This window comes from Aristolochia californica, unplaced genomic scaffold (genome assembly GCF_029961685.1).
Source record: "Aristolochia californica isolate CCGP_79_NKW_82.1479 unplaced genomic scaffold, dmAriCali1.0.hap1 SCAF_11, whole genome shotgun sequence".
In the NCBI taxonomy this organism is placed as follows: Eukaryota; Viridiplantae; Streptophyta; class Magnoliopsida; order Piperales; family Aristolochiaceae; genus Aristolochia; species Aristolochia californica.
The window spans coordinates 15285503-15306952 of NW_027181782.1; positions in this window are offsets into that span (position 1 = coordinate 15285503).

Here is a 21450-nt window from a genome sequence, read left to right on the forward strand (position 1 = left end):
TAGAAAAAATTATTTCTTATAAAATTCCAACCTACTTTGTTTGAACTAGAGGAATTTCCAAAACTTGGATAACAAAACTTGTATTCATCTATGGTGTGTGAATAAATTTTATTTTCTTACACTTGTTATTTTTTAAAATTAATCCATACATAAACACTAAAAGTTTCATTTATTTGTGATCTATTTTTTCCTTTTATCTCTTTTTTGTTTACGATATGAAGGGAAAGTGAAAACTCAAGTTATTTATTTAATAAAAAAGTATACATCTAAAATGGAAATGCACAATGCACAAATGTATAGGGAGATAATTCCAAAAAATTTCTGTAATTTTTAAGGATTGTAAATTCTTTTTAGTTTTTATATATTAGGTTTCGCAATTGTCGGGAAAAGGGGAGGCAAGGGATTTTTAACTGAGTTTTGACTCCCAATCCATAAGTCATTCCTTAAAAAAATATAGACCATGATGCATGATAAATGACTTTAAAATCATCTATGATAATTAGGTCAACTTTTTGTAATTCGCAAAATAATGGCTATTTTGGCTCGGGTAAATATCCCACCGAACGTTCACTTGAGAATATAATGAGCGTTCTTTATTCTCTTTAAAAGGTTTGGATCCATAGGTCATTTGAATCTTTAACATGTTTCAAGCATGCATATCCATTTTTAAAACTTGTGTAGAAAAATCTCTTTCTTGTTAAATTCTAAGCTATTTGGTTTGTACTAGAGGAATTTCGAAAACTTGGATAAAAAAACTTGTGTTCATCTGTGGTGTGTGAATAAATTTTATTTGCTTACATTTGTTATTGTTTTAAATTTTTTCCTTACATAAACTCTAAAATTTTCATTTTGTTGTGATCTATTTTTGCCTTTTATCTCTTTTTTGTTTACAAGATGAAGGGAAAGTGAAAACTCAAGTTTTGATTTAAGAAAAAAGTATACGTCTAAAGTAGAAATACACAGTGCACAAATGTAGAGGGAGATAATTCCAAAAAGCGTCTATAATTTTTAAGGATTGGAAACTCTTTTTAGTTTTTATATATTAGGTTTTGGAAATTGTCAGGAAAAAGGGGAGGCAGGGGATTTTAACTGAGTGTTGACTCCCAATCCATTAGTCATTCCTTACAAAAATATAAGATGTTACGCACGATAAATCACTAAAAAATCATCTATGATTGTTAGGTCAACTTTTTGTAAATGGGCAAAATAATGGCTTGTTTAACTTGGGTAAATTCCCAACCCACGTTTACTTGAGAGTATAATGAGCGTTTTTTAATCTCTTTAAAAGGTTTGGATCCATAGGTCATTTGCATCTTTAATATGTTTCAAGCATGCATATCCATTTTTAAAAAATGTGTAGAAAAAACTCTTTCTTATAAAATTCCAAGCTATTGATCTAGTGGAATTTCCCAAACTTGGAAAACATACCTTTTGTGTTCATCTGTGGTGTGTGAATAAATTTTCTTTGCTAACATATATTGTTGTTTTAGATTTTTTCCTTACATAAACTCTAAAATTTTCATTTTGTTATGATCTATTTTTGCCTTTTATCTCTTTTTTGTTTACGAGATGAAGGGAAAGTGAAAACTCAAGTTTTGATTTAAGAAAAAAGTATACATCTAAAAAGGAAATGAACAGTGCACAAATGTAGAGAGAGATAATTCCAAAAAGTGTATGTAATGTTTAGGGATTATATACTCTTTTAGTTTTTATATATTAGGTTCTGCAATCGTAGGGAAAAGGGGGAGGTGGGGAATTTTTAACTGACTGTTGACTCCAATCCATAAGTCATTCCTTACAAAAATATAGGCTGTTACGCAAGATAAATCACTTTACAATCATATATGATCGTTAGGTCAGCTTTTAGTAAATGGGCAAAATAATGGCATTTTCGACTCAGGTAAATATCCCACTGCATATTCACTTGTTACTTTAATGACTGTTTGTAATTCTCTTTAAAAGGTTTGGATCTGTAGATCATTTGCATCTTTTACATGTTTCGAGCATACATATCCATTTTCAAAACATGTGTAGAAAAATCTCTTTCTGATAAAATTCCAAGTTATTTTGTTTGAACTAGAGGAATTTCCAAAACTTGGATAACAAAACTTGTATTCATCTATGGTGTGTGAATAAATTTTCTTTGCTTACATTTGTTATAGTTTTAAATTTTTTCCATACATAAACTCTAAAAATTTCATTTTGTTGTAAATCTATTTTTGCCTTTTATCTCTTTTTTGTTTACGAGATGAAGGGAAAGTGAAAACACAAGTTCTGATTTAAGAAAAAAGTATACATCTAAAATGGAAATGCACTATGCACAAATGAAGAGGGTGATAATTCCAAAAAGTGTATGTAATTTTTAGGGATTGTAAACTCTTTTTAGTTTTTATATATTAGGTTATGCAATTGTTGAAAAAGGGGAGGCGGGGGATTTTTAACTGAGTGTTGACTCCCAATCCATAAGTCATTCCTTACAAAAATATAGCCTGTTACGCATGATAAATCACTTTAAAATCGTCTATGATCGTTAGGTCAACTTTTTGTAAATGCGTAAAATAATGGCTTGTTTGACTTGGGTAAATATCCCACCGCACATTCAATTGAGAAAATAATGTGGGTTTGTTAGTTTTTTTAAAAGGTTTGGATACATAGGTCATTTGCATCTTTAAAATATTTCAAGCATGCATATCCATTTTTAAAACATGTGTAGAAAAATCTCTTGCTTATAAAATTCCAAGCAATTAAGGTTGAACTAGTGAAATTTCCCAAACATGGATAACAAAACTTTTATGTTCATCTATGGTGTGTGAAAAACTTTCTCTGCTAACATTTGTTTTTGTTTTATAATTTTTCCATACATAAACTCTAAAATTTTCATTTTGGTTTGATCTCGTTTTGCCTTTTATCTCTTTTTTCTTTACGAGATGAAGGGAAAGTGAACAATCAAATTTTGATTTAAGAAAAAAGTATTCATCTAAAATGGAAATACACAGCACACATATGTAGAGAGAGATAATTCCAAAAAGTGTCTGTAATTTTTAGGAATTGTAAACCCTTTTTAATTTTTACATATTAGGTTTTGCAATCGTTGGGAAAAGGGGGAGGCGGGGGATTTTAACTGAGTGTTAAATCTCATTCCATAAGTCATTCCTTTCAAAAATATAGGCCATTACGCATGATAAATCACTTGACAATCATCTATGATTGTTATGTCAGCTTTTTATAAATGCGTAAAATAATTGCTTATTTGACTCGGGTAAATATACCATCGCACGTTCACTTGAGAATTTAAAGAACGTTTGTTATTCTCTTTAAAAGTTTAGGATCCATAGGTTACTTGCATCTTTAACATGTTTCAAGCATGCATATCCATTGTTAAAACATGTGTAGAAAAATCTCTTTCATATAAAATTCCTAGTTGTTGAACTAGTGGAATTTCCCAAACTTGGACAACAATAACTTTTGTGTTCATCTGTAGTGTGTTAATAAATTTTCTTTGCTTACGTTTGTTATTGTTTTAAATTTTTTTCATACATACACTCTAAAATTTTCATTTTGTTGTAATCTATTTTTGCCTTTTATCTCTTTTTTGTTTACGAGATGAAGGGAAAGTGAAAACTCAAGTTTTGATTTAAGAAAAAAGTATACATCTAAAATGGAAATGCACAACGCACAAATGAAAAGAGAGATAATTCCAAAAAGTGTCTATATTTTTAAGGGATTGTAAACTCTTTATAGTTTTTATATATTGGGTTTTCCAATTGTCGGGAAAAGGAGGCGGCAAGGGATTTTTAACTCATTGTTGACTCCCAATCCATAAGTCATTCCTTAGAAAAATATAGGCCATTATGCACGATTTATCACTTTACAATCATCTACGATCCTTAGGTCAATTTTTTTATAAATGGGCAAAATAATGGCTTGTTTGACTCGGGTAAATATCCCACCGCACGTTCACTTGAGAAGTTAATGAGCGTTTGTTATTCTCTTTAAAAGGTTTGGATCCATAGGTCAGTTGCATCTTTAACATATTTCAAGCATGCATATCCATTTTTAAAACATGTGTAGAAAAATCTCTTTCTTATAAAATTCCAAAAATTAGGGTTGAACTAGTGGATTTCCAAAACTTGGATAGCAAAACTTTTTTGTTCATCTGTGGAGTGTGAATAAATTTTATTTTCTTACATTTGTTATTGTTTTTAATTTTTTCCATACATAAACTCTAAAATTTTCATTTTGTTGTGATCTATTTTTGCCTTTTATCTTTTTTTTTTGTTGACGAGATGAAGGGAAAGTGAAAACTCAAGTTTTGATTTAAGAAAAAAGTATATCTCTAAAATAGAAATGCACAGTGCAAAAATGTAGAGAGAGATAATTCCAAAAAGTGTCTGTCATTTTTTGGGATTGTAAACTCTTTTTATTTTTTATATATTAGGTTTTGTAACTGTCGGGAAAAGGGGGCGGCGGGGGATTTTTAACTGAGTGTTGAGTCCCAATCCTTATGCGTTCCTTACAAAAATATAGGCCGTTTTGCATGATCAATCACATAACAATCATCTATGATCGTTAGGTCAGCTTTTATAAATGGACAAAATAATGGCTTGTTTGGCTTAGGTAAATATCCCACCGCACGTTGACTTGAGAAGTTAATGAGCGTTTTTTATTCTCTTTAAAAGGTTTGGATCCATAGGTTATTTGCATATTTAACATGTTTCAAGCATGCATATAAAATTTTAAAACATCTGTACAAAAAATCGCTTTCTTATAAAATTCCAAATTGTTGAACTAGTGGAATTTCCAAAACTTGGATAACATAACTTTTGTGTTTATCTGTGGTGCGTGAAGAAATTCTGTTTTCTTAAATTTGTTATTGTTTTAAATCTTCTCCATACGTAAACTCTAAAATTAGCATTTTGTTGTGATCTATTTTTGCCTTTTATCTCTTTTTTGTTTAAAAGAAGAGGAAAGTGAAAAATCAAGTTTTGATTTAAGAAAAAAGTATACATCTAAAAAAGAAATGCATAGTTCAAAAATAAATGTAGAGAGAGATAATTCCAAAAAGTGTCTGTAATTTTTTGGGATTGTAAACTCTTTTTATTTTTTATATATTAGGTTTTGCAATCGTCGGGAAAAGGGGGAGGCGGAGGATTTTTAACTGAGTGTTGACTCCCAATCCTTAAGTCATTCCTTAAAAAAATATTGGCCGTTACACATGATAAATCACTTTACAATCATCTATGATCGTTAGGTCAGCTTTTTATAAATTGGCAAAATAATGGCATGTTTGACTCAGGTAAATATCCCACCGCACATTCACTTAAGAATTTAATGAGCGTTTGTAATTCTCTTTAAAAGGTTTGGATCCCTAGGTCATTTGCATCTTTAAGATGTTCCAAGCATGCATATCTATTTTTAAAACATGTGTAGAAAAATCTCTTTCTTATAAAATTCCAAGCTATTTGGTTTGAACTAGAGGAATGTCCAAAACTTGGATAACAAAACTTGTGTTCATCTGTGGTGTGTGAATAAATTTTCTTTGCATACATTTGTTTTTGTTTACAAATTTTTCCATACATAAACTCTAAAATTTTCATTCTATTGTGATCTATTTTTGCCTTTTATCTCTTTTTTGTCTACGAGATGAGGGGAAAGTGAAAACTCAAGTTTTGATTTAAAAAAAAAGTATACATCTAAAATAGAAATGCACAATGCACAAATATAGAGAGAGATAATTGCAAAAAGTGTCTTTAATTTTTAGGGATTGTAAACTCTTTTTAGTTTTTATATATTAGATTTTCCAATCATCGGGAAAAGGGGCTGGCGGGGGATTTTTAATTGAGTTTTGACTCCCAATCCATAAGTCATCCCTTAAACATATATAGCCCGTTATGCATAATAAAACAGTTTAAAATTATCTATGATCGTTAGATCAACTTTTGGAAAGGAGGCAAAATTATGGCTTGTTTGACTCGGGTAAATATCCCACCATACATTCACTTGAGAATATAATGAGCGTTTGTTATTCTCTTTAAAAGGTTTGGATCCAAAGGTGATTTGCCTTTTTAACTTGTTTCAAGCAAGCAAATCCATTTTTTAAAACATGTGTAGTTAAATCTCTTTCTTATAAAATTCCAACAATTATGGTTGAACTTGTGGAATTTCCCAAACTTGAATAACAAAACCTTTGTGTTCATCTATGGTGTGTGAATAAATTTTCTTTGGTTACATTTGTTACTGTTTTTAATTTTTTTCATACATAAACTCTTAAATTTTCAAATTTTTGTGATCTCTTTTTGCCTTTTATCTCTTTTTTTAGTACGAGATGAAGTGAAAGTGAAAACTCAAGTTTTAATTTCAGAAAAAAGTATACATCTAAAATGGAAATGCACAGTGCACAAATGTAGAGAGAGATAATTCCAAAAATTGTCTGTAATTTTTAGGGATTATAAAATCTTTTTAGTTTTTATATATTAGGTTTTGCTATCGTAGGGAAAAGGGGGAGGCAGGGGGTTTTTAACTAAGTGTTGACTCCCAGTCCATAAGTCATTCCATAGAAAAATATAGCCCGTTACGTATTATAAATCACTTTACAATCATCTATGATTTTTAGGTCAACTTTTTGTAAATGGGCAAAATTATAGCTTGTTGGACTCGAGTAAATATACCACTGCACGTTCACTTGTGACTTTAATGACTGTTTGTTATTCTCTTTAAAAGGTTTAGATTCAGAGGTCATTTGCATCAATTACATGTTTCAAGCATGCATATCATTTTTTAAAACATGTGAAGAAAAATCTCTTTCTTTTAAAATTCCAAGCAATTACAGTTGAACCAGTGGTATTTCCCAAACTTGAATAACAAACCTTTTGTGTTTATCAGTGGTGTGTGAATAAATTATCTTTTCTAACATTTGTTATTGTTTTTATTTTTTTCCATACATAAACTCTTATATTTTCTATTTTTTGTGATCTCTTTTTGCCTTTTATCTTTTTTTTTATTTCGAGATGAAGGGACAGTGAAAATTCAAGTTTTGATTTAAGAAAAAAGTATACATCTAAAATGGAAATGCACATCGTCAAATGTAGAGAGAGATAATTCCAAAAAGTGTCTGTAATTTTTAGGAATTGTAAACTCTTTTTAGTTTTTATATATTAGGTTTTGCAATCATCAGGAAAAGGGGGAGGTAGGGGATTTTTAACTGAGTGTTGACTCCCAATCCATAAGTCATTCCATACAAAAAATATAGCCCGTTACACATGATAAATAACTTTACAATAATCTATGATCGTTAGGTTAGCTTTTTGTAAATAGGCAAAATAATGGCTTGTTTGACTCGGTTAAATATCCCACCGCATGTTCACTTGCAAAATTAATGACCATTTTTTATTCTCTTTAAAAATTTTGGATCCATAGGTCATTTGTATCTCTAAATTGTTTCAAGTATGTATTTGCATTTTTAAAACATGTGTAGAAAAATCTCTTTCTTCTAAAATTCCAAGCTATTAGGGTTGAACTAGTGGAATGTCCTTAACTTGGATGAAAAAACTTTTTTGTTCATCAAAGTTGTGTGAATAAATTTTATTTGCTTACATTTGTTTTGTTATTATTTTAAATTTTTTCCTTACATAAAATCTAAAATTATCAATTTGTTGTGATCTATTTTTGCCTTCTATCTCTTTTTTGTATTCGAGATGAAGGGAAAGTGACAAATCAAGTTTTACTCTAAGATATAAGTATACATCTAAAATGGAAATGCACAATGCACAAATATAGAGAGAGATAATTCCCAAAAGTGTCTATAATTTTTAAGGAATGTAAACTCTTTTTAGTTTTTATATGTTAGGTTTTGCAATCATCGGGAAAAGGTGGAGGCGAGGGATTTTTAACTGAGTGTTGACTCCCAATCCATAAGTCATTCCTTAAAAAAATATAGCCCATTACACATGATAAATCACTTTAAAATCATCTATGATCGTTAGGTCAGCTTTTTGTAAATGAGCAAAATAATGGCTTGTTTGACTCGGGTAAATATCCCACAGCACGTTCACTTGAGAATATAATGATCGTTTGTTATTCTCTATAAAAGGTTTTGATATGTAGGTCATTTGCATCTTTAACACGTTTCAAGCATGAATATCCATTTTCAAAACATGTGTAGAAAAATTTCTTATAAAATTCCTAGCCATTAGGGTTGAACTAGTGGAATTTCCAAAACTTGGATAATGAAACTTTTATGTTCATATGTGGTGTGTGAATAAATTTTCTTAGCTTCCATTCGTTACGTTTTAAATTTTTCCATACATAAACTCTAAAATTTTCATTTTGTTGTGATCTCATTTTGCCTTTTATCTCTTTTTTTTTTATGAGATAAATAGAAAGTGAAAACTCAAGTTTTGATTTAAGTAAAAAGTATACATCTAAAATGGATATGTACAGTGCACAATAGTAGAGAGAGATAATTCCAAAAAGTATCTATAATTTTTAGGGATTGTAAACTCTTTTTATTTTTATATATTAGGTTTTTCAATCGTCGGAAAAGGGGGGAGGCGAGAGATTTTTAACTGAGTGTTGACTCCCAATCCATAAGTCATTCCTTACAAAAATATAGACCGTTACACATGAGAAATCACTTTACAATCATCTATGATCATTAGGTCAGCTTTTTGTAAACGGGCAAAATAATGGCTTGTTTGACTCGGGTAAATATCCCACCGCACGTTCACTTGAGAATTTAATGAGTGTTTGTTATTCTATTAAAAAGGTTTGGATCTATAGGTCATTTGCATCTATAATATGTTTCAAGCATGTATATCAATTTTTAAAACGTGTGTAGAAAAATCACTTTCTTATAAAATTCCAAGCTATTAGGGTTGAACTAGTGGAATTTCCCAAACTTAGATAACAAAACTTTTGTGTTAATCTGTGGAGTGTGAACAAATTTTCTTTGCTTACATTTGTTATTGTTTTTAATTTTTTCCATACATAAACTCTAAAATTTTCATTTTGTTGTGATCTTTTTTTCCTTTTATCTCTTTTTTTTTACGAGATGAAGGGAAAGTGAAAACTCAAGTTTTCATTTAAGAAAAAAGTATACTTTTGAAATGGAAATGCCCAACACACAAATGTGGAGAGAGATAATTCCAAAAAAGGGACTGTTATTTTTTGGAATTGTAAACTTTTTTTAATTTTTATATATTAGGTTTTGCAATCGTATGGAAAAGGATGAGGTGGGAGATTTTTAACTGAGTATTTACTCCGAATCCATAAGTCATTCCATACAAAAATATAGCCCGTTACGCATGATAAATCACTTTCAAATCATCTATGATTGGTAGGTCAGCTATTTGTAAATGGCCAAAATAATGGCTTGTTTGGCTCGAGTAAATATCCCACCGAACGTTCACTTGTGAAATTAATGAGCATTTTTTATTCTCTTTAAAAGGTTTGGATCCATAGGTCATTTGAATCATTAACATGTTTCAAGTATCCATATCCATTTTTAAAACAGGTGTAGAAAAATCCGTTTCTTATAAAATTCCAAGCTATTAGGGTTGAACTTGTGGAATTTCCCAAACTTTGATAACAAAACTTTGGTGTTCATCTGTGGTGTGTGAATAAGTTTTATTTACTTACATTTTTTATTGTTTTAAATTTTTTCCATACAAAAACTCTAATATTTTGATTTTGTTGTGATCAAATTTTGACTTTAATCTCTTTTTTGTTTACGAGATAAAGGGAACGTGAAAACTCAAGTTTTTATTTAAGAAAAAAGTATACATCTAAAATGAAAATGCACAGTGCACAAATGTAAAGAGAGATAATTCCAAAAAATGTCAATAATTTTTAGGGATTGTAAACTCTTTTTAGTTTTTATATATTAGGTTTTGCAATCGTTGGGAAAAGTAGGAGGCAGGAGATTTTTAACGGAGTGTTGACTGCCAATCCATAAGTCATTCCTTAGAAAAATATAGCCCGTTACGCATGATAAATTATTTTACAATCATCTATGATCTTTAGGTCAGATTTTTGTAAAATTGTAAAATAATGGCTTGTTTGACTCGAGTACATATCCCATCGCACATTCACTTGAGAATTTAATGTGCGTTTGTTATTCTCTTAAAAAGTTTTGGATCAATAGGTCATTTGCATCTTTAACATGTTCCAAGCATGCATATCCATTGTTAAAACATGTGTAGAAAAATCTCTTTCTTATAAAATTCCAAGTTGTTGAACTAGGGGAATTTCCCAAACTTGGATAACATAACTTTTGTGTGGTGTGTGAAAAACTTTTCTTTTCTTACATTTGTTATTGTTTTAGATTTTCATTTTGTCGTTATCTATTTTTACATATTATCTCTTTTGGGTTTACGAGATGAAGGGAAAGTGAAAACTCACGTTTTGATTTAAGAAAAAAGTGAACATCTAAAATGGAAATGCACAACGCACAAATGTAGGGAGAGATAATTCCAAAAAGTGTCTGGAATTTTTAGGGATTGTAAAATATTTTTAGTTTTTATATATTAGATTTTGCAATCATCGGGAAAAGGGGGAGGCAAGGGATTTTTAACTAATTATTGACTTCCAATCCGTAAGTCATTCCTTACAAAAATATAGGCCGTTACGGATGATAAATCACTTTAAAATCCTTTTGTGATTGTTAGGTTAGTTTTTTGTAAATGGGCAAAATAATGGCTTGTTGTACTCGGGTAAATATCCCACCACACGTTCAATTGAGAATTTAATGAGTGTTTGTTATTCTCTTTAAAAAGTTTGGATCCATAGGTCATTTGCATCTTTAACATGTTTCAAGCACGCATATCCATATTCAAAAATGTGTAGAAAAATCACTTTCTTATAAAATTCCAATCCATTAGGGTTGAACTAATGGAATTTCCCAAACTTGGATAACAAAACTTTTGTGTTGATCTGTAGTATGTGAATAATTTTTCTTTGCTTACATTTATTTTGGTTTAAATTTTTTCCACTCATAAACTCTAAAATTTTCATTTTGTTGTGATCTGTTTTTGCATTTTGTCCCTTTTTTGTTTACGAGATGAAGGGAAAGTGAAAACTCAAGTTTTGGTTTAAGAAAAAAGTATACATCTAAAATGAAATGCATAGTGCACAAATGTATAGAGAGATAATTCCAAAAAGTGTCTTTAATTTTTATGGATTGTAAATTCTTTTTAGTTTTTATATATTAGGTTTTGCAATTGTCGGGAAAAGGGGGAGGCGGAGGATTTTTAACTGAGTGTTGACTCCCAATCCAAAAGTAATTCCTTGCTAAAATATAGCCCTTACGCATGATAAATCTCTTTACTATCATCTATGATCATTAGGTCAGCTTTTTTTAAATAGGTAAACAATGGCTTTTTTTACTCGGGTAAATATCCCACCGCACGTTCACATGAGAATTTAATGAGCGTTTGTTATTCTCTTTAAAAGGTTTGGATCCATAGGTCATTTCCATCATTAACAAGTTTCAAGCATGCATATCCATTTTTAAAACATGTGTATAAAAATCTCTTTCGTATATAATTCAAAGATATTAGGGTTGAACAAGTGGAATTTCCCAAACTAGGATAATAAAACTTTTGGTTTATCAGTGATGTGTGAATAAATTTTATTTGCTTACATTTGTTATAATTTTAAATTTTTTTCATACATGAACTCGAAAATTTTCATTTTGTTGTGATTTATTTTTGCCTTTTATCATTTTTTTTTGTTTACGAGATGAAGGGCAAGTGAAAACTCAATTTTTTATTTAAGAAAAAATTACACATCTAAAATGGAAATGCACCGTGCACAAATTTAGAGAGGGATGATGTAAAAAAGTGTCTGTAATTTTTAGGGATTGTACACTTTTTTTAGTTTTTATATATTAGGTTTTGTAATCGTTGGGTAAAGGCGAAGGCGGGGATTTTTAACTGAGTGTTGACTCCCAATCCATATGTCATTCCTTACAAAAATATAAGCCATTACGTATGATAAATCACTTTACAATCATCTATGATCGTTAGGTATGCTTTTCGTAAATGGGCAAAATAATGGCTTGTTTGACTCGGGTAAATATCCCACCACATGTTCACTTGAGAAATTATTGAGCATTTGTTATTCGCTTTAAAAGGTTTGGATCCATAGGTTATTTGCATCTTTAATATGTTTCAAGCATGCATATCAATTTTAAAACATGTGCAGAAAAATCTCTTTCTTATAAAATTCCAAGCAATTAGGGTTGAACAAGTGAAATTTCCCAAACTTGGATATCAAAACTTTTGTGTTCATCTGTTGTGTGTGAATAAATTTTATTTTCTTACATTTGTTATGTTAAAATTTTTTCCATATATAAACTCTAAAATTTACATTTATTTGTGATCTATTTTTGCCTTTTATCTCTTTTTTGTTTACAGAATGAAGGGAAAATGAAAAATCAAGTTTTGATTTAAGAAAAAAGTATACATCTGAAAATGAAATGCACAATGCACAAATGTAGAGAGAGATAATTCCAAAAAGTATCTATAATTTTTAGGGCTTGTAAACTCTTTTTTGTTTTTATATGTTAGGTTTTGCAATCGTCTGGAAAAGGGGGAGGCGGGGGATTTTTAACTGTGTGTTGACTCCCAATCCATAAGTAATTCCTTACAAAAATACATGCCGTTACGCATGATAAATCACTTTACAATCATCTATGATCGTTTGGTCAACTTTTTGTAAATAGGCAAAATATTGGCATGTTTGACTCTTGTAAATATCCCAACTCACATTCACTTGAGAATATAATGAGCGTTTGTTATTCTCGTTAAAGGTTTGGATCCATAGGTCATTTTCATCTTTAACATGTTTCAAACATGCATATCCATTTTTAAAACATGTGTAGAAAAATCACTTTCTTATAAAATTCCAAGCTATTTGGTTTGAACTAGAGGAATTTGCGAAACTTGGATAACAAAACTTGTGTTCATCTGTGGTGTGTGAAAATATTTTCTTTGCTTATATTTGTTTTTGTTTTAAATTTTTTCAATCATAAACTCGAATATTTTCATTTTGTTTTGATCTATTTTGCCTATTATCTCTTTTTTGTTTACGAGATGAAGGGAAAGTGACAAATCAAGTTTTGCTTTAAGAAAAAAGTATACATCTGAAATGGAAATGCACAGTGCACAAATGTAGGGAGAGATAATTCCAAAATTTCTTTGTAATTTTTAGGGATTGTAAGCTCTTTTTTGTTTTTATATATTAGGTTTTGCAATTGTCAGGAAAAGGGGGAGGCTGGTGATTTTTAACTTAGTGTTGAGACCCAATCCTTAAGTCATTCCTTACAAAAATATCGGCCGTTAATCATGATAAATCACTTTGAAATCATTTATGAATGTTAGGTCAACTTTTTGTAAATGGGCAAAATAATGGCTCGTTTGACTCGGGTAAATATCCCACCGCACGTTCACTTGAGAATATAATTAGCGTTTGTTATTCTCGTCAAAAGGTTTTGATCCATAGGTCATTTGCATGTTTGACATGGTTCAAGCATGCATATCCATTTTTAAAACATGTGTAGAAAAATATTTTTCTTCTAAAATTCAAAGTTATTAGGGGTTGACTAGTGGAATTTCCCAAACTTGGATAACTAACCTTTTGTGTTCGTATGTGGTGTGTGAATAAAATTTTTTTGCTTACATTTGTTATTGTTTTTAATTTTTTCCAAACATAAACTCTAAAATTTTCATTTTGTTGTGATCTATTTTTGCCTTTTATCTCTTTTTTGTTTACAAGATGAAGGGAATGTGAAAACACAAGTTTTGATTTAAGAAAAAAGTATATATCTAAAATGGAAATGCACAGTGCACAAATGTAGACAGAGATAATTCCAAAAAGTGTTTGTAATTTTTAGGGATTGTAAACTCTTTTTATTTTTTATATATTAGTTTTTGCAATCGTCAGGAAAAGGGTGAGGCGGGGGATTTTTAACTGAGTGTTGACTCCCCATCCATCAGTCAATCCTTAAAAAAAATATAGCCAGTTACACATTATAAATCATTTTACAATCATCTATGATTGTTAGGTCAGCTTTTTGTAAAAGGGCAAAATTATGGCTTGTTAGACTGGGATAAACATCCCACCGCACGTTCACTTGAGAATTTAATGAGCTCTTTAAAAGGTTTGGATCCATACATCATTTCCATCATTAACATGTTACAAGCATGCATATCCATTTTTGAAACAAGTGTATAAAAATCTCTTTTTTATAAAATTCCAAGCTATTAGGAATGAACCAGTGGAATTTCCAAAACTTGGATAACAAAACTTTTGTGTTCATCTGTGGTGTGTGAATATATTTTCTTTGCTTACATTTTTTATTGTTTTAAGTTTTTTCCATACATAAACTCTAAAATTTTCATTTTGTGGTGATCAATTTTAGCCTTTTATCTCTTTTTTGTTGACGAGAAAAAGGGAAAGTGAAAACTCAAGTTTGATTTAAGAAAAAAGTATACATCTAAAATAGAAATGCTCAGTGCACAAATGTAGAGAGAGATAATTCCAGAAAGTTACAGTAATTTGTAGGGATTGTAAACTCTTTTTTATTTTTTATATATAAGGTCTTGCAATCGTCGGGAAAAGGGGGAGGCTGGGGATTTTTAACTAAGTGTTGACTCCCAATCCATAAGTCATTCCTAAAAAAAATAAAGCCAATTACGCATGATAAATCACTTTACAATCATCTATGATCGTTAGGTCAAATTTTTGTAAATGGGCAAACAATGGCATGTTTGACTCAGGTAAATATCCCACCGCATGTTCACTTGAGAATTTAATGAGCATTTGTTATTCTCGTTAAAAGGTTCGGATCCATAAGTCATTTGCATCTTTGACATGTTTCAAGCATGCATATCCATTTTCAAAACATGTGTAGAAAATTCTCTTTCTTATAAAATTCCAAGCCATTAGGGTTGAACTAGTCGAATTTCATAAACTTGGATAACAAAACTTTTGTGTTCATCTGTGGTGTGTGAATAAATTTTCTTTGCTTACATTTGTTACTGTTTTAAATTTTTTCCATACATAAAATCTAAAATTTTCATTTTCTTGTGATCAAGTTTTGCCTTTTATCTTTTTTTTTTTGTTTACAAGATGAAGGGAATGTGAGAACTCAAGTTTTGAGTTAAGAAAAAAGTATACATCTTAAATGGAAATGCACAGTGCACAAATGTTGAGAGAGATAATTCACAAAAAGTGTATGTAATTTTTAGGGATTGTAAACTCTTTTTAGTTTTTATATATGAGGTTTTTCAATCGTCAGGAAAAGGGGGAGGCGGGGGATTTTTCACTGAGTGTTGACTCCCAATCCATAAGTCATTCCTTACAAAAATAGAGCCCGTTACGCATGATAAATCACTTTACAATCATCTATGATCATTAGGTCTACTTTTGTAAATGGGAAAAATAATGGCATGTTTGACTCGAGTAAATATCCCACCGCACGTTCACTTGAGAATTTATTGAGCATTTGTAATTCTCTTAAAAAGGTTTCGATCCATGGGTCATTTGCTTCTTTAATATGTTTCAAGCATGCATATCCATTTTTAAAAAAAGTTTAGAAAACCTCTTTCTTATAAAATTCCAAGCGATTAGTGTTGAACTAATGGAATTTCCAAAACATGGATAATGAAACTTTGGTTTTCATCGGTGGTGTGTGAATAAATTTTATTTGCTTACATTTGTTCTTGGTTTAAATTTTTTCCATACATAAACGCAAAAATTTTCATTTTGTTTATGAGATGAAGGGAAAGTGAAAACTCAAGTTTTGATTTAAGAAAAAAGTATACATCTAAAATGGAAATGCACAACACAAAAATGTTGAGAGAGATAATTCCAAAATGTGTCTGTAATTTTTAGGAATTGTAAACTATTTTTAGTTTTTATATATTACGTTTTGCAATCGTCGGGAAAAGGGTGAGGTGGGGGATTTTTAACTGAGGGTTGACTCCCAATCCATAAGTCATTGCTTACAAAAATATAGGCCGTTACACATGATAAATCATTTTACAATCATCTATGATCGTTAGGTCAGCTTTTTGTAAATGGGCAAAATAATGACTATTTTGACTCGGGTAAGTAGCCCACCACACGTTCACTTGAGAAATTAGTAAGCATTTGTTATTCTCTTTAAAAGGTTTGGATCCATAGGTCATTTTTATCTTTAACATCATTCAAGTATGCATATCCATTTTTAAAACATGTGTAGAAAAATCTCTTTCTTATAAAATTCCAAGCTATTAGGGTTGAACTAGTGGAATTTCCAAAACTTTGATAACAAAACTTTTGTGTTCATCTGTGGTGTGTGAGTAAATTTTCTTTGCTTATATTTTTTATTGTTTTAAATTTTTTTCATAAATAAACTCTAAAATTTTCATTTTGTTGTGATTTATTTTTGCCTTTTATCTCTTTTTGTTTACGAGATGAAGGGAAAGTGAAAACTCAAGTTTTGATTTAAGAAAAAAGTATACTTCTAAAATGGAAATGCACAGTGCACAAATGTAGAAAAAGATAATTCCGAAAGTGTTTGTAATTTTTAAAGATTGTAAACTATTTTTAGTTTTTATATATTAAGTTTTACAATCATCATGAAAAGGGGGAGGCGGGGGATTTTTAACTAAGTGTTGACTCCGAATCCATAAGTCATTCCTTACAAAAATATAACCCATTACGCATGATAAATCACTTTACAATCATCTATGATCGTTAAGTCAGCTTTTGAAAATGGGCAAAACAATGACTTGTTTGACTAGGATAAATATCCTACCGCACGTTAACTTGAGAATTTAATGAGCGTTTGTTATTCTCTTTAAAAGGTTTGGATACATAAGTCATTTGCATCTTTAACATGTTTCAAGCATGCATATCCATCTTCCAAAACTTTTGTAGAAAAATTTTTATCTTATAAAATTCCAAGCCATTAGGGTTGAACTAGTGCAATTTACAAAACTAGGATAACAAAACTTTTGTGTTCATCTGTGATGTGTGGATAAATTTTCTTTGCTTACATTTGTTATTGATGTAAATTTTTTCCATACATAAACTCTAAAATTTTCATTTTGTTGTGATCTATTTTTGCCTTTTATCTTTTTTTTTTTTTTTTTTTTACAAGATGAAGGGAAAGTGAAAACTCAAGTTTTGATTTAATAAAAAAGTATACATCTAAAATTTAAATTCACAGTGCACAAATGTAGAGAGAATCACTTTTTTTATAACATTTCAAGCAGTTGAAATAGAGGAATTTTCCATACTTGGATAACATAACTTTTGTGTTCATCTGTGGTGCGTGAATAAATTATCTTTACTTACATTTCTTATTGTTTTAAATTTTTTTCATACATAAATTCTAAAATTTTCATTTTTTAATCTATTTTTTGCCTTTTATCTTTGTTTTGTTTACGAGATGAAAAGGGGAAAATTAAGTTTTGGCTTTTAAAAAAAAAGTATACATCTAAAATGGAAATGCACAGTGCACAAATGTAGTGAGAGATAATTCCAAAATGTGTCTGTAATTTTAGGGATTGTAAACTCTTTTTAGTTATTTATATATTAGGTTTTGCAATCGTCAGGAAAAAGAGGGGGGGGTGGGGGGGTGGGGAGGGGGGTTAGATCAACTTTTTGTAAATGGGCAAAATAATGGCAAGTTTGACTCAGGTAAATATCCCACTGCACATTCACTTGAGAATTTAATAAACGTTTGTAGTTCTATTTAAAAGGTTTGAATCCATAGGTCATTTGCATCTTTAACATGTTTCAAGTATGCATATCTATTTTTAAAACATGTGTAGAAAAATCTGATCCTTATAAAATTCTAAGCTATTTGGTTTGAACTAGAGGAATTTCCAAAACTTGGATAACAAAGCTTGTGTACATCGGTGCTGTGTGAATAAATTTTCTTTGCTAACAATTGCTATTGTTTTAAATTTTTCCATACATAAACTCTTCAATTTTCATTTTGATGTGATCTATTTTTGCCTTTTATCTCTTTTTTGTTTACGAGATGAAGGGAAAGTGAAAACTCAAGTTTTGATTTAAGAAAAAAGTATACATAAAAAATAGAAATGCACAGTGCACAAATGAAGAGAGAGTTAATTCTAAAAAGTGTGAGTAATTTTTAGGGATTGTAAAATCTTAGTTTTTATATATTTGGTTTTTAACTGTGTGTTGACTCCCAATCCATAAGTCATTCCTTACAAAAATATACCCCGTTATGGATGATAAATCACTTTTCAAACATCTATGATCGTTAACTCAGATTTTTGTAAATGGGCAAAATAATAGCTTGTTTGACTCGAGTAAATATCCCACCGCATGTTCACTTGAGAATTTAATGAGCATTTTTTATTCTCTATAAAAGCTTTGGATCTATATGTGATTTGCATCTTTAACATGTTTCAAGCATGCATATCAATTTTTAAAACATGTGTAGAAAAATCTTTTTCTTATAAAATTCCAAGCTGTTGAACTAGTGGAATTTCCCAAACTTGGATAACATAACTTTTGTGTTCATTTGTGGTGTACGAATAAATTTTTTGTGCTTACATTTGTTATTGTTTTCAATTTTTTCCATACATAAACTCTAAAATTTTCATTTTTTTGTCATCTATTTTTGCCTTTTATCTCTTTTTTGTTTATGAGATGAAGGGAAACTGAAAATTCAAAATTTGATTTAATAAAAAATTACAAATCTAAAATGGAAATCCATAGTGCACAAATGTAGAGAGAGATAATTCCAAATAGTGTCCATAATTTTTATGGATTAAAAACTCTTTTTAGATTTTATATAATAGGTTTTGCAATCATAGGGAAAAGGGGGAGGGAGGGGATTTTTAACCGAGTGTTGTCTCCCAATCCATAAGTCATTCCTGACAAAAATATATCCCGTTACGCATGATAAATCACTTCGCAATCATCTATGATCATTAGGTAAACTTTTTCTAAATGGGCAAAATAATGGCATGTTTGACACAGGTAAATTTCCCACCGCACATTCACTCGAGAATTTAATGAGCATTTGTAATTCTCTTTAAAAGGTTTGGTTCCTTAGGTCATTTGCATATTTAACGTGTTTCAAGCATGCATATCCATTTTCAAAACATGTTTAGAAAAATCTCTTTCTTATAAAATTTCAAGCTATTTGGTTTGAACTAGAGGAATTTCCAAAACTTGGATAACAAAACTTGTGTTCATATGTGGTGTGCGAATAAATTTTCTTTGCTTACATTTCTTTTTGTTTTATATTTTTTCCATACATAAACTCTAAAATTTTCATTTTGTTGTGATCTATTTTTGCCTTTTATCTCTTTTTTGTTAACGAGATGAAGAGAAAGTGAAAAGTCAAGTTTTGATTTAAGAAAAAAGAATACATCTAAAATGGAAATACATAGTGCACAAATGTAGTGAGAGATAATTCCAAAAAGTGTCTGTAATTTTTAGGGATTGTAAACTCTTTTTAATTTTTATATATTAGGTTTTGCAATCGTTGGGAAAAGAGGGAGGCGGGGAATTTTTAACTAAGGGTTGACTCCCAATCCATAAGTCATTCCTTACAAAAATATAGCCCGTTACGCATGATAAAGCACTTTAAAATCATCTATGATCGTTACGTCAACTTTTTGTAAATTGGCAAAATAATGGCTATTTTGACTCGGGTAAATATCGCACTGCACGTTCACTTAAGATTATAATGAGCGTTTGTTATTCTCTTTAAATGGTTTGGATCCATATGTCATTTGCATCTTTAACATGTTTCAAGCATGCATATCCATTTTTTAAACATGTATAGAAAAATCTCTTTCTTATAAAATTCCAAGCTATTAGAGTTGAACTACTTGAATTTCCCAAACGTGGATGACAATACTTTTGTGTTCATTTGTGGTGTCTGAATAAATTTTCTTTGCATACATTTTTTATTGTTTTAAATTTTTTCCATACATAAACTCAAAAATTTCATTTTGTGGCGATCTATTTTTGCCTTCGATCTCTTTTATGTTTACGAGACGAAGGGAAAGTGACAACTCAAGTTTTGATTGAAGAAAAAAGTATACATCTAAAATGAAAAAGCACAGTGCACAAATGTAGAGAGAGATAATTCCAAAAAGTGTCTATAATTTATAGGGATTGTAAACTCTTTTTAATTTTTATATATTAGTTTTTGCAATCATCGTGAAAAGGGGTAGGCGGGGGATTTTTAACTGAGTGTTGACTCCCAATCCATAAGTCATTCCTTAAAAAAATATAGCACGTTACGCGTTATAAATCACTTTACAATCATCTATGATCGTTAGGTCAGCTTTTTGTAAATGGGCAAAGTTATGGCTTCTTAGACTCGGGTAAATATCCCACCGTATAGTCACTTGAGAATTTAATGAGCATTTGTTATTCTCTTTAAAAAGTTTGGATCCATAGGTCATTTTCATCTTTAACATGCTTCAAGCATGCATATCCATTTTTAAAAGATGTGAAGAAAAATCTCTTTCTTATAAAATTCCATGCTATTTTGGTTTAGCTAGTGTGAATTCCCAAAATTCTATAACAAACCTTTTGTGTTCATTTGTGGTGTGTGAATAAATTATCTTTGTTAACATTTATTATTTTTGAAAAAAATTTCCATACTTAAACTCTAAAATTTTCATTTTTTGTGATCTCTTTTTGCCTTCTATCTCTTTTTTGTTTACAAGATGAAGGGAAAGTGAAAACTCAAGCTTTAATTTAAGAGAAAATTATACATTTAAAATGGATATGCAAAATGCACAAATGTAGAGAGATAATTCCAAAAAGTGTCTGTAAATTTTAGGGATTGTGAACTCTTTTTAGTTTTTATATATTAGATATTGCAATCGATGGGATAAGGGGGAGGTGGGAGATTTTTATTTGAGTATTGACTCCCAAACCATAAGTTATTCCTTACGAAAATATAGCTAGTTATGTATGATAAATCACTTTACAATCATCTATGATCGTTAGGTCAGCTTTTTGTAAATGGGCAAAATAATGGCTTGTTTGACTCGGGTAAATATCCCACAACATGTTCACTTGAAAAATTAATGAGCATTTGTTATTCTCATTAAATGGTTTGGATCCATAGGTCATTTGTGTCTTTAACATATTTCTAGTATGCATATCCATTTTTAAAACTTGTGTAGCAAAATCTCTTTCTTATAAAATTCCAAGCTATTTGGGTTGAACTAGTGGAATTTCCCAAACTTTGATAAAAAAACTTTTGTGTTCAACTGTGGTGTGTGAATAAATTTTTTTTGCTTACATTAGTTATTATTTTAAATTTTTTCCATACATAAACTCTAAAATTTTCATTTTGTTGTGATCTATTTTTGCCTTTTATCTCTTTTTTGTTGAAGAGATGAAGGGAAAGTGAAAACTCAAGTTTTGATTTAAGACAAAAGTATACATCTAAAA